The following is a 16,916-nucleotide window of genomic DNA, read 5'->3' as shown; positions in this document are numbered from 1 at the left end:
TATAACCCGCCAATGCAACACAAACACCTGCACAACACACTCAATCTCACAGCCCAAAGTACCGTTCACCTCCCCAAAGTTGATACAGCACATATATTTCCCCAAAGTTACGTACGTGACATGCACATAGCGGCACGTACGTACGGGCAAGCGATCAAATGCTTGGAAGCCGCAGCAGCATGCGTACTGCGCATCCAACTCAAAGTCCTCCTGGTAAGAGTCTCTGTTGTCCCAGTTCTCCACAGGCCAATGGTAAAGATTGACTGTCATCTTCCGGGAATGTAAACAATGAAACACCGGCTGTGTTATCCGGCACACCAGTCAAGGGGGGCATTCTACGGCGGGGGTGCGTTATCCGGCACAACACCTGCCGCAATTCACCGCTTCCCACCTACAGCTTTCTTCTTTGCTGTCTCCATTGTTCATTGAACAAATTGCAAAAGATTCACCAACACAGATGTCCAGAATACTGTGGAATTTTGCGATTAAAACAAACGACTTAATAGCTGGCCACCATGCTGTCCCAAAATGTCCTCCATCATACCGAAACGTTTTCAGCAGGATAATTTGCGCGAAATTTAAAATTGCACTTTAGTAAGCTAACCCGGCCGTATTGGCTTGTGTTGCAATGTTAAGATTTCATCATTGATGTATAAACTACCCGACTGCGTGGTCGGTAGTAGTGGGTTTCAGTAGGACTTTAAAGACATTAAAAGAGCAGAGCTGATGCAACCAGCCATTTCTACACACAGCTACAAAAGTAAAACAACAACAACAACAACAAAAACATATACACTGCGGTGGTCTCTGCGGTTTTCCATGCCATCGTCTGCTGGGGTGGGGGGAGCATGGCCAGAGACAGGAGCAGATCCAACAAAGCAACCAAGAGAGCCGACTCCGCCCTCCGCCGCCCGCCGACTCTCGTTGCAAGGTTAGCCTACCTATTGACTGACTAAAAACAAAACGGCTTACAGCTCCCAGGTCAGGGCGGTATTTTAAGACGTGTAGCGAAGCCTGGAAAAGAAGATTTGTTTTCCATTCAAGATGCAACAAAAACCAAACAATTTGAGCTCCTACTCTCTCAGAAATGAGGGAAATCATGTTTGGCGCTCATTAACCGGTCCAAGGGACTCGTATTAGTGCTTAGACTTTTACATAATAGGGGAATTTTACATATGCAAATAGGGAGTAATAATACCTTACAAAAGGCTGAGGCCAAGAAAGAGGAAAAAACATATACCCTTTATCCTATTATAAAAAATTTGATTTTAAACTACAAGGATGGATAACTTATTTTTGAGAAGTCCTTCGCACACTATTTTTTTTTTTTAATTAAAAAAAGGTTGTGCTCGCTGCGTCAAATAAGTAAGGAAAAAATGCTCTCAGAGTGACCAAAAAGAGACTAAAATGTGGTTGTACTCGTGCAATGAAAATGAAGCGCATACCATACCACACCATTGCAGTCCCACATGGAATCCAAGGACATGCCAGCTTGAACAAGGTTTTATTCAGCGTCCTCAAAAGGAGGCGAGCAGCTTTTAGACGCCCAGACTGCAAGGACAATTTGTGAGCCGGCTGATCAAAAAAAATGATTTTCAGCCCTTCATTGAAAAGTTTGTTTTGAGAGGCGAAGCTAAACTTTATAACTAATGAAGTGTAAAAAGGTGAACATCTTAACACGTAAACAAGCTGCGGCGTGGCCCGTTATGAACGAGGAGTAACTCATTACGCACGGTGCTGAATAATTGAAGTGTTGCTTTGGCACAAACAAAATTGGAAATCTTATGTCAGATATTTGGTTGGCGCGCAGATGCATTAATGAGGCCGCAGATTGGACGAGTGGTCACCTTGTCCGGACGAATCAGACAAAGCAGGTTTGTAATACGAAGAATAGGCGACCTTTACCGACGAGACACTCTCCTTCGGGGCCTTGAGGCTATTGATTAAAAAAAAAAAAAAAAAAAAAAAAGCTAATGGCAGGGAATAAAAGTTATTGTCCGTACAGCCGTTGCTCCCAGGCAGCGCTGTAAAATGTTGTTTGTTAACTAAACAACCGCACAAAACACCACAAATAAAGAATAGATCAAATGTAACATTTATGCATTAAAGACTTAAAAGCTTAGCGGATGGATTGGAGAGAGAGGAAGAATGCATAATAGATTCCATTTTAGTCCACACTTGTTTGACATGTCTATATTTAGTCAAACAAAACAACAAATATATTAGTGAAATGTCTAAAAAACACTCTTATTAAACTCACAGTTGTCATGTTCCTTCTCGGCGATGTTACTACCGTATTTTTCGGACTATAAGTCGCAGTTTTTTTCATAGTTTGGCCGGGGGTGCGACTTATACTCAGGAGCGACTTATGTGTGAAATTATCAAATCAAATCAAATCAACTTTATTTAGAAAGCACATTTAAAATTTACCACAGGGGTAGCCAAAGTGCTGTACAATGAGCAGGTTAAAAGATAAAACGAGTACCGAGCAAACACAACACAACACAAACAGAACACGATTTGTGTTGTGTTCTATTAACACATTACCGTAAAATATCAAATAATATTATTTAGCTCATTCGCGTAAGAGACTAGACGTCATACTTTCCAACCCTCCCGGATTTTCCGGGAGACTCCCGAAATTCAGCGCCTCTCCCGAAAATCTCCCGAAATTCAGGCGGAGCTGGAGGCCACGCCCCCTCCAGCTCCCTGCGGACCTGAGTCCGCTTTCCCACAATATAAACAACGTGCCTGCCCAATTATTATAACTGTAGAATGATGGAGGGCGAGTTCTTGGTTTCTTATGTGGGTTTATTGTTAGGCAGTTTCATTAACGTCCTCCCAGCGCGGTAACAACACACAACAACAGCAGTCATGTTTTCGTCTACCGTAAAGCAGTTCGTCTGCTGTAAACAGCAATGTTGTGACACTCTTAAACAGGACAATACTGCCATCTAGTGCATTTGATGAAAGCACTTTTGTGCGTGCCACACAGCAATGCATCATCAGAGAGGGTGTTCAGCATGGTTAGAAAAATAGTGACAGAGAATAGAACAAGGATGGACAATTCAACCCTTAACTCAACAATGAGTAGATGAGTGTTATGTGTGTGTATATGTGTAAATAATTGAACACTGAAATTCAAGTATTTATTTTATTTTTATATATATATATATATATATATATATATATATATATATATATATATATATATATATATATATACATATATATATATATATATATATATATATATATATATATATATATATAATAAAATAAATATATATTTATAGCTAGAGTTCACTGAAAGTCAAGTATTTCTTATATATATATATATATATATATATATATATATATATATATATATATATATATATATATATATATATATATATACATATATATGTGTATATATATATATATATATATATATATATATATATATATATATATATATATATATATATATATATATATGAAATACTTGACTTGGTGAATACTAGCTGTAAATATACTCCTTCCCTCTTAAACACGCCCCCCACCACGCCCCCGCCCCCGCTCCCACCTCCACCCCCCACCCCCCACCTCCCGAAATCGGAGGTCTCAAGGTTGGCAAATATGCTAGACGTATAAGATTTCATGGGATTTAGCGACTAGGAGTGACAGATTGTTTGGTAAACGTATAGCATGTTCTATATGTTATAGTTATTTGAATGACTCTTACCATAATATGTTACGTTAACATACCAGGCACGTTCTCAGTTGGTTATTTATGCCTCATATAACGTACACTTATTCAGCCTGTTGTTCACTATATTTTATTTATTTTAAATTGCCTTTCAAATGTCTATTCTTGGTGTTGGGTTTTATCAAATACATTTCCCCAAAAAATGCGACTTATACTCCAGACAAATATATACTTATATATGTTTTTTCCCTTCTTTATTATGTATTGCGGCCGGTGCGACTTATACTCCGTAGCGACTTATACTCCGAAAAATACGGTATTTCATTTTATTTTAGGCTGAAGTGCACTTCACACATTTCATGCTTTTTCTTGTGTTTCAATGTGTTTTTTTACATTTTCCCTTAGTTTTTTTGTTACACTTGAAATACAAAAGTGTCTCCCCAAATGAGATTAAATGAACGCAGACCAATTCGGAAGAATTTGCGATATCGCGATCCTGCACATTTTCAGCATCATTCTAAGACAGGGGTGTCAAACTCATTTTGGATCGGGGGCCACATGGAGAAAAATCTACTACTGTGTGGGCTGGACTGGTAAAATCAAGGCACCATAACTTAAAAATAAAGACAACTTCAAATTGTTTTCTTTGTTTAAAATTAGAACAAGCACATTCTGAAATTGTACAAATCATAATGTTGTTCAGAATCAGAATCAGAACCGCACTCTTTTAAAACAAAGCCACGCTGTTGTAACACGTAACTTGGCATTGTCTTGCTGAAATAAGCAGGGGCGTCGATGATAACGTTGCTTGGATGGCAACATATGTTGCTCCAAAACCTGTATGTACCTTTCAGCATTAATGGTGCCTTCACAGATGTGTAAGTTACCCATGCCTTGGACACTAATACACCCCCATACCATCACAGATGCTGGCTTTTCAACTTTACGCCTAGAACAATCCGGATGGTTCTTTTCCTCTTTGGTCCGGAGGACACAACGTCCACAGTTTCCAAAAACAATTTGGAATGTGGACTCGTCACACCACAGAACACATTTCCACTTTGCATCAGTCCATCTTAAATGAGCTCAGGCCCGGCGTTTCTGGGTGTTGTTGATAAATGGCTTTGGCTTTGCATAGTAGAGTTTTAACTTGCACTGACAGATGTAACGACAAACTGTAGTTACTGACAGTGGTTTTCTGAAGTGTTCCTGAGCCCATGGGGTGATATCCTTTACACACTGATGTCACTTTTTGATGCCATGCCGCCTGAGGGATTCAAGGTCCGTAATATCATCGCTTACATGCAGTGATTTCTCCAGATTCTCTGGACCTTTTGATGATATTACGAACCTTAGAGGGTGAATTGCCTAAATTCTTTGCAATAGCTCGTTGAGAAATGTTGTTCTTAAACTGTTGGACAATTTGCTCATGCGTTTGTTCACAAAGTGGTGACCCTCGCCCCATCCTTGTTTGTGAATAACTAAACATTTCATGGAAGCTGTTTTTATACCCAATTAGCCTGTTCACCTGTGGGATGTTCCAAATAAGTGTTTGATGAGCCTTCCTCAACTTTCTCAGTCTTTTTTACCACTTGTGCCAGCTTTTTTTAAACATGTGGCATGCATCAAATTCCAATGAGCTAATATTTGCAAAGAATAACTTAAAGTTTTCCATTTCGAACGTTAAGTATCTTGTCTTTGCAGTCCATTCAATTGAATAAAGGTTGAAAAGGATTTGCAAATCATTGTATTCGGTTTTTATTTACGATTTACACAACGTGCCAATATATATATATACATATACACACATATATATTACATATATACATATATATGTATATATATATACATACATACTGTATATATGCACATACATATATATATATATATATATATATATATATATATATATATATATATATATATATATACATATACATATACATATATATACATATAAAACATTTTCATGGGACATTTGTGAGTTTTTTTCACTTGGGTAGCATTAAATCAAAGTTACTTGAGGATAATATTTATTTAAAGAAACAGAGGGGAAACAGAATAAAGCAGATCTCTACCAAGGCCAAAGAACATTCACTTCATAAGAGAACCTTCTGAACATGTCGGAATTTTATAATTAAGATGATGTCTATAATATATTTCTGAACACTAATCTTCCTGCGCTGTGGGTTCCAAATCAAATCTATTTCCACAAAATTTGCAGTGCATGCTAAAGCCACGGATGGCACTAGCATTCATGACTGCAATGATGTGTTTTGGAGAGAAACAACGGCATTAAAACATCAGAGGTTGACTACGGAGGCCGTCGCCGTGGTAACTGCATCACTTGCTTTGACCCCTGACTTGGACAACAGTGATGTCTTATTTTTGTCATTCTGCTTTCAGGACATTTGAAACCCCCCCACTGGGCTGCTGGAGACTCTCATGAGGCCCATGCTAGTATTCTTTTTATGTGCAGCTACCATAAACTAGACAGTATAGCAACCCTATAAAGTCAGTCAAGAGTCTATTTCAGATACCCGCTTCTCTTATAAACAGAGATTTTCAGCTGATTTCACAACACGGTTGCTAGCGCTGACATTTTTTCCCCTCTCCCTTTCCCAACGGCTGGCAATTACTGCCGAGTCGCCTCTTCCATACTTTCCTATCACCGTGCCGCCTCGATAGGAAGCGGTCTGATAACGCGCCTTCTTTAAGAGAAAACAAAAAAAGCCAGAGCAGACATTCGGACCCAGATGGCTGATATAACGCCGTGGCCGCGTTCAATTCACACATTTAAACACGCTTTTTTTTTATGGAGATGTTGCGCAATAAATAGACGGTTAGTTGCGGTGCATGGTGGAACAGTAAGATTAAATCTAACTGTTAAAGGTCTCCTGTTATGCAAAGGGGACTTTTAAAAAGATGCTCTAACAGTAATATGCATTTATGAGTATCAAACCTGAGAAAACAACACATAAAATCCCTCCTTTTTGAGCAAAGATGTTGAAACGACTGCTTTCTACCTCAGGCTCTTCAAATAAACCTCCGCAAAACTATCAGCTACTGACATTATTTTGTTTCTTTTCAGCGTTTATGCTAAGCTGGCATAAGGTTGCTGTTAAAATGCATGTGTAGCGTTAGCACTGTAGCTCATGTTGTTAACGTATGTGGCCTCCTGTCCCACATGACATGTAATACAATGAGGAAGTACCGGGTTGCAGTGTATTTTTAAAAAGTACAAGTGTTCCGATACTACAAACCCTGTTTCCATGAGTTGGGAAATTGTGTTAGATGTAAATATAAACGGAATACAATGATTTGCAAATCCTTTTCAACCCATATTCAATTGAATGCACTACAAAGACAAGATATTTGATGTTCAAACTCATAAACTTTATTTTTTTTTTGCAAATAATCATTAACTTAGAATTTCATGGCTGCAACACGTGAAAAAGTAGTTGGGAAAGGGCATGTTCACCACTGTGTTATATGGCCATTCCTTTTAACAACACTCAGTAAACGTTTGGGAACTGAGGAGACACATTTTTTAAGCTTCTCAGGTGGAATTCTTTCCCATTCCTGCTTGATGTACAGCTTAAGTTGTTCAACAGTCCGGGGTCTCCGTTGTGGTATTTTAGGCTTCATAATGCGCCACACATTTTCAATGGGAGACAGGTCTGGACTACAGGCAGGCCAGTGTAGTACCCGCACTCTTTTACTATGAAGCCACGTTGATGTAACACGTGGCTTGGCATTTTCTTGCTGAAATAAGCAGGGGCGTCCATGGTAACGTTGCTTGGATGGCAACATATGTTGCTCCAAAACCTGTATGTACCTTTCAGCATTAATGGCGCCTTCACAGATGTGTAAGTTACCCATGTCTTGGACACTAATACACCCCCATACCATCACAGATGCTGGCTTTTCAACTTTGCGCCTATAACAATCCGGATGGTTCTTTTCCTCTTTGGTCCGGAGGACACGACGTTCACGGTTTCCAAAAACAATTTGAAATGTGGACTCGTCAGACCACAGAACACTTTTCCACTTTGTATCAGTCCATCTTAGATGAGCTCAGGCCCAGTGAAGCCGATGGCGTTTCTGGGTGTTGTTGATAAACGGTTTTCGCCTTGCATAGGAGAGTTTTAACTTGTACTTACAGATGTTGCGACCAACTGTAGTTACTGACAGTGGGTTTCTGAAGTGTTCCTGAGCCCATGTGGTGATATCCTTTACACACTGATGTCGCTTGTTGATGCAGTACAGCCTGAGGGATTGAAGGCCACGGGCTTAGCTGTTTACGTTCAGTGATTTCTCCAGATTCTCTGAACCCTTTGATGATATTACGGACCGTAGATGGTGAAATTCCTTGCAATACCTGGTTGAGAAATGTTTTTCTTAAACTGTTCAACAATTTGCTCACGCATTTGTTGACAAAGTGGTGTATTAGTGCCCAAGGCATGGGTAACTTACACATCTGTGAAGGCACCATTAATGCTGAAAGGTACATACAGATTTTGGAGCAACATATGTTGCCATCCAAGCAACGTTATCATGGACGCCCCTGCTTATTTCAGCAAGACAATGCCAAGCCACGTGTTACAACAGTGTGGCTTCATAGTAAAAGAGTGCGGGTACTAGACTGGCCTGCCTATAGTCCAGACCTGTCTCCCATTGAAAATGTGTGGCGCATTATGAAGCCTGAAATACCACAACGGAGACCGCGGACTGTTGAACAACTTAAGATGTACGTCAAGCAAGAATGGGAAATAATTCCACCTGAAAAGCCTCAAAAATTGGTCTCCTCAGTTCCCAAACATTTACTGAGTGTTGTTTAAAGGAAAGGCCATGTAACACAGTGGTAAAAATGCCCCTGTGCCAACATTTTTGCAATGTGTTGCTGCCATTAAATTCTAAGTTAATGATTATTTGCAAAAAAAACCAAACAACATTAAATACAAGATATTTAATGTTCGAACTTAGCATTTTCTTTGCAGTCTATTCAATTGAATATAAGTTGAAAAGGATTTGCAAATCATTGTATTCTCTTTTTATGTACGAATTATACAACGTGACAACTTCACTGGTTTTGGGTTTTGTAGATGCAAGCTGATAAAGTTCAATACTTGTTTTATTGCTAATATCATACCTGATATCTGATATTAAAAAATCTTAAAAGTGGATAAAATGTCCTTGGACACACATACTCATGGACTATCACAGCTAATTACCATTAAAGCAACACACGAACAAAATGGTGTGTTTTGAGTAGATCTCACTGAAAACACTGTTAAACCGTCTAAATTCCAGCATCTAGATTTTTCAAGAACACACTTATAAGGTGGCACCTCCGAGTCTTATTTAAAATCTAAAAAATAAAAACCCTAGTACTACATTGGACCTTTAATCATGCCACCATAAATGTAACTGGCAGTGGACGCCCCGAGGAAGTACATGCTAATTTATGTTGGATGAAATTAGTCACGTTAGACGTGTTAATTACTCGTGTTAGGCAGAATGTGTTAGCACTGTGCCCTGTGGATGTTTAGTCATTCAGTCAGTGGCGGATATGCGACTAAATTGTTCCAAATGAATGAACCATGTTTCTAAGTTATGATGTGAAATGCTTCATTTGATTGACTGAGTCATAAACAAAGACATTTATACTGGATATTTGGAATAGTGGCGGAATAGACGGGCTTTTTCCTTGCCTCCGTCGCCAGTGTTTGCTGATTTATAGTGTTCAGTTGTATTGAGAAGTGTAGTTCCTTAGACCTTCGAAAACTACAGTCGTCGTAAACAGTGTTTACTGTAACGCCGTTAGTTTCGGCGGTAACTAGTAATCTAGCGCGTTATTTTTTATATTCAGTAACTCAGTTACCGTTACTACATGATGCGTTACTGCGTTATTTTACGTTATTTTTTATGTAGTATCGGCTACAAACAGAAGATCTGAGTGTGTTTTATTGGAGCGCTGCAGTGTCGTCCTTCTGAATGTTCTTGTGTCAGAAGCTGGAGGCGCGCTCTGTGTGTGTCTGGGTGTGGGGAGGGGAGGGGAGAGGAAGAGGGGCGTGTCTGTGTTTACTAACAACGGAGCCGCAGACTCGAGTGTCTTAAAGGGGAACATTATCACCAGACCTAGATAAGCGTCAATATATACCTTGATGTTGCAGAAAAAAGAACATATATTTTTTTTAACCGATTTCCGAACTCTAAATGGGTGAATTTTGGCGAATTAAACGCCTTTCTATTATTCGCTCTCAACGTGACGTCACATCGGGAAGCAATCCGCCATTTTCTCAAACACATTACAAACACCGAGTCAAATCAGCTCTGTTATTTTCCGTTTTTTCGACTGTTTTCCGTACCTTGGAGACATCATGCCTCGTCTGTGTGTTGTTGGAGGGTGTAACAACACGAACAGGGACGGATTCAAGTAGCACCAGTGGCCCAAAGATGCGAAAGTGGCAAGAAATTGGACGTTTGTTCCGCACACTTTACCGACGAAAGCTATGCTACGACAGAGATGGCAAGAATGTGTGGATATCCTGCGACACTCAAAGCAGATGCATTTCCAACTGGACTGGACAGATCAGCTTTCAGGAAAAGAGAGCGGATGAGGGTATGTCTACAGAATATATGAATTGATGAAAATTGGGCTGTCTGCACTCTCAAAGTGCATGTTGTTGCCAAATGTATTTCATATGCTGTAAACCTAGTTCATAGTTGTTAGTTTCCTTTAATGCCAAACAAACACATACCAATCGTTGGTTGGAAGGCGATCGCCGAATGTTTCCTCGCTTTCTCCCGTGTCGCTGGCTGTCGTGTCGTTTTCGTCGGTTTCGCTTGCATACGGTTCAAACCGATATGGCTCAATAGCTTCAGTTTCTTCTTCAATTTCATTTTCGCAACCTGCCTCCACACTACAACCATCCGTTTCAATACATGCGTAATCTGTTGAATCGCTTAAGCCGCTGAAATCCGAGTCTGAATCCGAGCTAATGTCGCTATAAACTTGCTGTTCTATCCGCCATGTTTGTTTGTATCGGCATCACTATGTGACGTCACAGGAAAATGGACGGGTGAATATAACGATGGTTAAAACCAGGCACTTTGAAGCTTTTTTTTAGGGATATTGCGTGATGGGTAAAATTTTGAAAAAAACTTCGAAAAATAAAATAAGCCACTGGGAACTGATTTTTAATGGTTTTAACCCTTCTGAAATTGTGATAATGTTCCCCTTTAACATGGAGATATTCTCACTTCTTTTTTTTGTCGAGCACAAAGAAAAGAACATTATAGTTAAATGTGAGTTGTGTCTTGGATCAAAGATCCTATCTACTGCCCAAAACAACAACTCAAATATACCTGGTTAGGCTTTGTGTATGTCATTTGTGCTGTTTGTTACTTATGTATGTTATGTTGCAGCTATTTAAAATAGTTTCGTCAATTTGTTCTGGCCTGAAACAAATTGGCCCTTTGAAACATATCTTTGTCTTTGTGTGTTGTATGTAGACCACATTGCTTAGCAGAGTTCAGTGATGCAAATGCATGTCAAGTTGATCAACAGATTGTATTATTCTCCAGTGCAATAAAAGTACTGAAATGAAGGCTAAAAGGGCATTCAAGGAAGCTTTTAAAAAAAAAAGAAGAAAAAAAAAGTAACTAAATAGTTACTTTTCACAGTAACGCATTACTTTTTGGTGTAAGTAACTGAGTTAGTAACTGAGTTACTTTTGAAATAAAGTAACTAGTAACTGTAGCTAGTTACTGGTTTTCAGTAACTAACTCAACACTGGTCGTAAACACCAAATTGTAAGCGTTGTCTTGACATATTTTTTACTAGCCATGAAAGGTAAGTTTTGCAAATATTAGCAAACACAGTTGGAAATGTACTTATCATCAATTAGCATCAAATAATGTGTGCATAATCTTCCCAAAATTGCCGGCAGTGGCACGCTCCTTAGCGGACAGATTTTTGGACAAAAGTTCCCTTGATAAATTCACCAAAATCTGTCTCAATTAATATTGACAGGGTTTATAATCTTTGGTAAAATAAATCTTTATTAGAATAAATTCGATCAACATAAGAAAAGTTGTCAAAATTAGTAAGATATACATTAGTTTAGTCCTGAGTAAAGAGTTAAAGAACAAACCCCGTTTCCATATGAGTTGGGAAATTGTGTTAGATGTAAATATAAACGGAATACAATGATTTGCAAATAATTTTCAACCCATATTCAGTTGAATATGCTACAAAGACAACATATTTGATGTTCAAACTGATAAACTTTTTTTTTTTTGCAAATAATCATTAACTTTAGAATTTGATGCCAGCAACACGTGACAAAGAAGTTGGGAAAGGTGGCAATAAATACTGATAAAGTTGAGGAATGCTCATCAAACACTTATTTGGAACATCCCACAGGTGAACAGGAAAATTGGGAACAGGTGGGTGCCATGATTGGGTATAAAAGTAGATTCCATGAAATGCTCAGTCATTCACAAACAAGGATGGGGCGAGGGTCACCACTTTGTCAACAAATGCGTGAGCAAATTGTTGAACAGTTTAAGAAAAACCTTTCTCAACCAGCTATTGCAAATAATTTATTGATTTCACCATCTACGTTTCGTAATATCGTCAAAGGGTTCAGAGAATCTGGAGAAATCACTGCACGTAAGCAGCTAAGCCCGTGACCTTCGACCCCTCAGCCTGTACTGCATCAACAATCGACATCAGTGTGTAAAGGATATCACCACATGGGCTCAGGAACACTTCAGAAACCCACAGTCAGTAACTACAGTTGGTGGCTACATCTGTAAGTGCAAGTTAAAACTCTCCTATGCAAGGCGAAAACCGTTTATCAACAACACCCAGAAACGCCGTCGGCTTCGATGGGCCTGAGCTCATCTAAGATGGACTGATACCAAGTGGAAAAATGTTCTGTCGTCTGATGAGTCCACATTTCAAATTGTTTTTGGAAACTGTCGACGTTGTGTCCTCCGGACCAAAGAGGAAAAGAACCATCCGGATCGTTATAGGCGCAAAGTTGAAAAGCGAGCATCTGTGATGGTATGGGGGTGTATTAGTGCCCAAGAGATGGGTAACTTACACATCTGTGAAGGCGCCATTAATGCTGAAAGGTACATACAGGTTTTGGAGCAACATATGTTGCCATCCAAGCAACGTTACCATGGACGCCCCTGCTTATTTCAGCAAGAAAATGCCAAGCCACGTGTTACATCAACGTGGCTTCATAGTAAAACAGTGCGGGTACTAGACTGGCCTGCCTGTAGTCCAGGCCAGTCTCCCATTGAAAATGTGTGGCGCATTATGAAGCCTAAAATACCACAACGGAGACCCCCGGACTGTTGAACAACTTAAGCTGTACATCAAGCAAGAATGGGAAAGAATTCCACCTGAGAAGCTTCAAAAATGTGTCTCCTCAGTTCCCAAACGTTTACTGAGTGTTGTTCAAAGGAAAGGCCATGTAACGCAGTGGTGAACATGCCCTTTCTTTGGAGCGACTTATGTGTGAAATTATTAACACATTACCGTAAAATATCAAAAAATATTATTTAGCTCATTCACGTAAGAGACTAGACGTATAAGATTTCATGGGATTTAGCGATTAGGAGTGACAGATTGTTTGGTAAACGTATAGCATGTTCTATATGTTATAGATATTTGAATGACTCTTACCATAATATGTTACGTTAACATACCAGGCACGTTCTCAGTTGGTTATTTATGCCTTATATAACGTACACTTATTCAGCCTGTTGTTCACTATTCTTTATTTATTTTAAATTGCCTTTGAAATGTCTATTATTGGTGTTGGGTTTTATCAAATACATTTCCCCACAATATGCGACTTATACTCCAGTGCGACTTATATATGTTTTTTTCCTTCTTCATTGTGCATTTTCAGCCGGTACGATTTATACTCCGGAAAATACGGTACACAGAACAAGAATTAGGATGAAAAATCTTGAACCTTTTTGTTTTCTTTTTTTTATTGAGACAAATATTATTTATGTATTTAATATCTGCTTGCTTACTATGGTATATTATTTATTTATTATTTATTTGTTCACTGTTCTATTGCAGAGAACAAGGAAATGGGATAAAATTGCTATGGTATGAAAAGAGGTAGTATTAAATAAGCTCTGCTTTTTCCTACTCCTTTTCGGACATGCTGGAAAGAAACAACTGGAATTGCGTGATGCATTACATTTTATCAAATGCATGTTCGAAATAAACTGAACCGAAACTAAACTGAACTGAAAGTAGAACAAGCAAACAGCTGCCGTGCACAACAACAAGATCAGCTACTGAAGTCCAAAACAACCGTATAGAGTTTTCAAATGACCCCAAGTTGCATCTGCTTGTGTCAGCAGTCGAAAGGTCCTGCAGGTGCAACTTGACCGTGTCTTCGTCTGAAAAGAACTTCTCCTCGCCTCGAACCATCACTTTCACGCATGACGGCCATTGCAGCTGGGCGGTGGAACATGAAAAGCTCTCGGCCATCATCTCGGAGGCCCGGACAATGGAAGCAATCACAGGAGCTCAGCGCTGGATGACTCCTGCTACTTTTCTGAGATTGACGGCGAGAATAAGAAATAAACTTTTTTTATTTTCCATGTTCTGCCTGATGTGGCTTTGGGATACTCATTAGCTTGACGTTATTGTGCAGAACATCTGACAACATCCATTGACATTCACCATCACGCTGCCGCTGTGTCTGCGGAGGGGGAGGACGCGGCTGGGTTCACTCAGAGTGTTGCGTCTTTAGAGTTTAACAACCACTGTGAAATTTGTACTTTCATTTCCGTCTCTAAACGGGGGCTGCTTTTCTCTTTATGATCGGAGGCCAAAAGACATTGTGATTATCGTTAATTGGCGTGTCAATTGCGGAAAATATTCACAGTGGGTAATCGCGCATAACGCCATGAATTATGCATACCGAGTGTGGACATTTTTTTATTTGATTTGGTAAAATAAATCTTTATTAGAATAAATTAGATTGGCATGAGAAACGTTTTCAAAAAAAAAAAATCAGTTTAGTCCTATGTGGTATTTTAGGCTTCATAATGCGCCACACATTTTCAACGGGAGACAGGTCTGGACTACAGGCAGGCCAGTCTAGTACCCGCACTCTTTTACTATGAAGCCACGTTGATGTAACACGTGGCTTGGCATTGTCTTGCTGAAATAAGCAGGGGCGTCCATAGTAACGTTGCTTGAATGGCAACATATGTTGCTAAAAACCTGTATGTACCTTTCAGCATTAATGGCGCCTTCACAGATGTGTAAGTTACCCATGTCTTGGGCACTAATACACCCCCATACCATCACAGATGATGGCTTTTCAACTTTGCGCCTATAACAATCCGGAGGGTTCTATTCCTCCTTGGTCCGGAGGACACGACGTCCACAGTTTCCAAAAACAATTTGAAATGTGGACTCGTCAGACCACAGAACACTTTTCCACTTTGTATCAGTCCATCTTAGATGAGCTCAGGCCCAGCGAAGCCGGCGGCGTTTCTGGGTGTTGTTGATAAACGGTTTTCGCCTTGCATAGGAGAGTTTTAACTTTCATTTACAGATGTAGCGACCAAATGTAGTTACTGACAGTGGGTTTCTGAAGTGTTCCTGAGCCCATGTGGTGATATCCTTTACACACTGATGTCGCTTGTTAATGCAGTACAGCCTGAGGGATCGAAGGTCACAGGCTTAGCTGCTTACGTGCAGTGATTTCTCCAGATTCTCTGAACCCTTTGATGATGTTATGGACCGTAGATGGTGAAATCCCTAAATTCCTTGCAATAGCTGGTTGAGAAAGGTTTTCCTTAAACTGTTCAACAATTTGCTCACGCATTTGTTGACAAAGTGGTGACCCTCGCCCCATCCTTGTTTGTGAATGACTGAGCATTTCATGGAATCTACTTTTATACCCAATCATGACACCCACCTGTTCCCAATTTTCCTGTTCACCTGTGGGATGTTCCAAATAAGTGTTTGATGAGTATTCCTCAACTTTATCAGAATTTATTGCCACCTTTCCCAACTTCTTTGTCATGTGTTGCTGGCATCAAATTCTAAAGTTAATGATTATTTGCAACAAAAAAAATGTTTATCAGTTTGAACATCAAATATGTTGTCTTTGTAGCATATTGGGTAGCAATATGGGTTGAAAATGATTTGCAAATCATTGTATTCCGTTTATATTTACAGCTAACACAATTTCCCAACTCATATGGAAACGGGGTTTGTAGAAAATATTTCATTTAGCTTCACTGGCATACCTCAGGGCTCCCTTCCTAGCCCATTTACATTTAAATCTACTTATAGCCTCCGTCATTGATAAGAATGTAATGGCAAATTTCTCCAGTTATTTTCTTTGTCTCCAGCAGCGCACATTGTTGAAGCGAAGTTAATTATATTTATATAGCGCTTTTCTCGAGAGACTCAAAGCACTATACATAGTGAAGCCCATTATCTACATATTTAAGCTACATTTAAACCAGTGTGGGTGGCATTGGGAGCAGCTGGGTAAAGTGCCCAAGGACACAATGGCGGAAGCGGGGATTGAACCTGGAACCCACTCTACCAACCGAGCTGTTAGTGCCGGGCTGTAGATTTTACGTGCAGGGATCAAATCCCTGTCGGAATTGTGCCGGGAAAATGTGCAATGTTATGTTTTCATTATATGAAATTTTTATTAAGCAATACAAACGTAAATTATTGAACAATTTCTTCCTCAATATATTTTTTGCATCAAATTTAAAAATAAATATTTTTGACATAAATAAAGAAGTGAGAAAAAAATGTTTTAAATAAAAATGCAATTTAGCCTGGGCCAGCCCTGCCTGCGCCTTGAAACTAATAATTTATTGTTAAATTGCTTCTCTTCTAAACAAAATAAACAACATTTCCAACAAATCCTGTCGAAAGTAACGAGTTAAAAAAAGATATCGCACCAAAAAATTCACAATATCAGGAGACATGTTTTATTTACCTACTCCAGGGTTCAATTCCGAGCCCTTTGACATTTCCATGTTATTCTCGCAACACTGCGCCTTAAAACTAATCCTTCTTTTTTTTTAATTATTGTCTCTTCCTTACAAAATGAACAACTTTTTCCAACAAACTCTGTCCAAAGTAAACAATACAAACTAAAATATCGCACCAAACTTTGCACAATACGCTGCATGAATT

This window comes from Nerophis lumbriciformis, linkage group LG07 (genome assembly GCF_033978685.3).
Source record: "Nerophis lumbriciformis linkage group LG07, RoL_Nlum_v2.1, whole genome shotgun sequence".
Classification (NCBI taxonomy): Eukaryota; Metazoa; Chordata; class Actinopteri; order Syngnathiformes; family Syngnathidae; genus Nerophis; species Nerophis lumbriciformis.
This window is presented reverse-complemented; position numbering follows the sequence as displayed.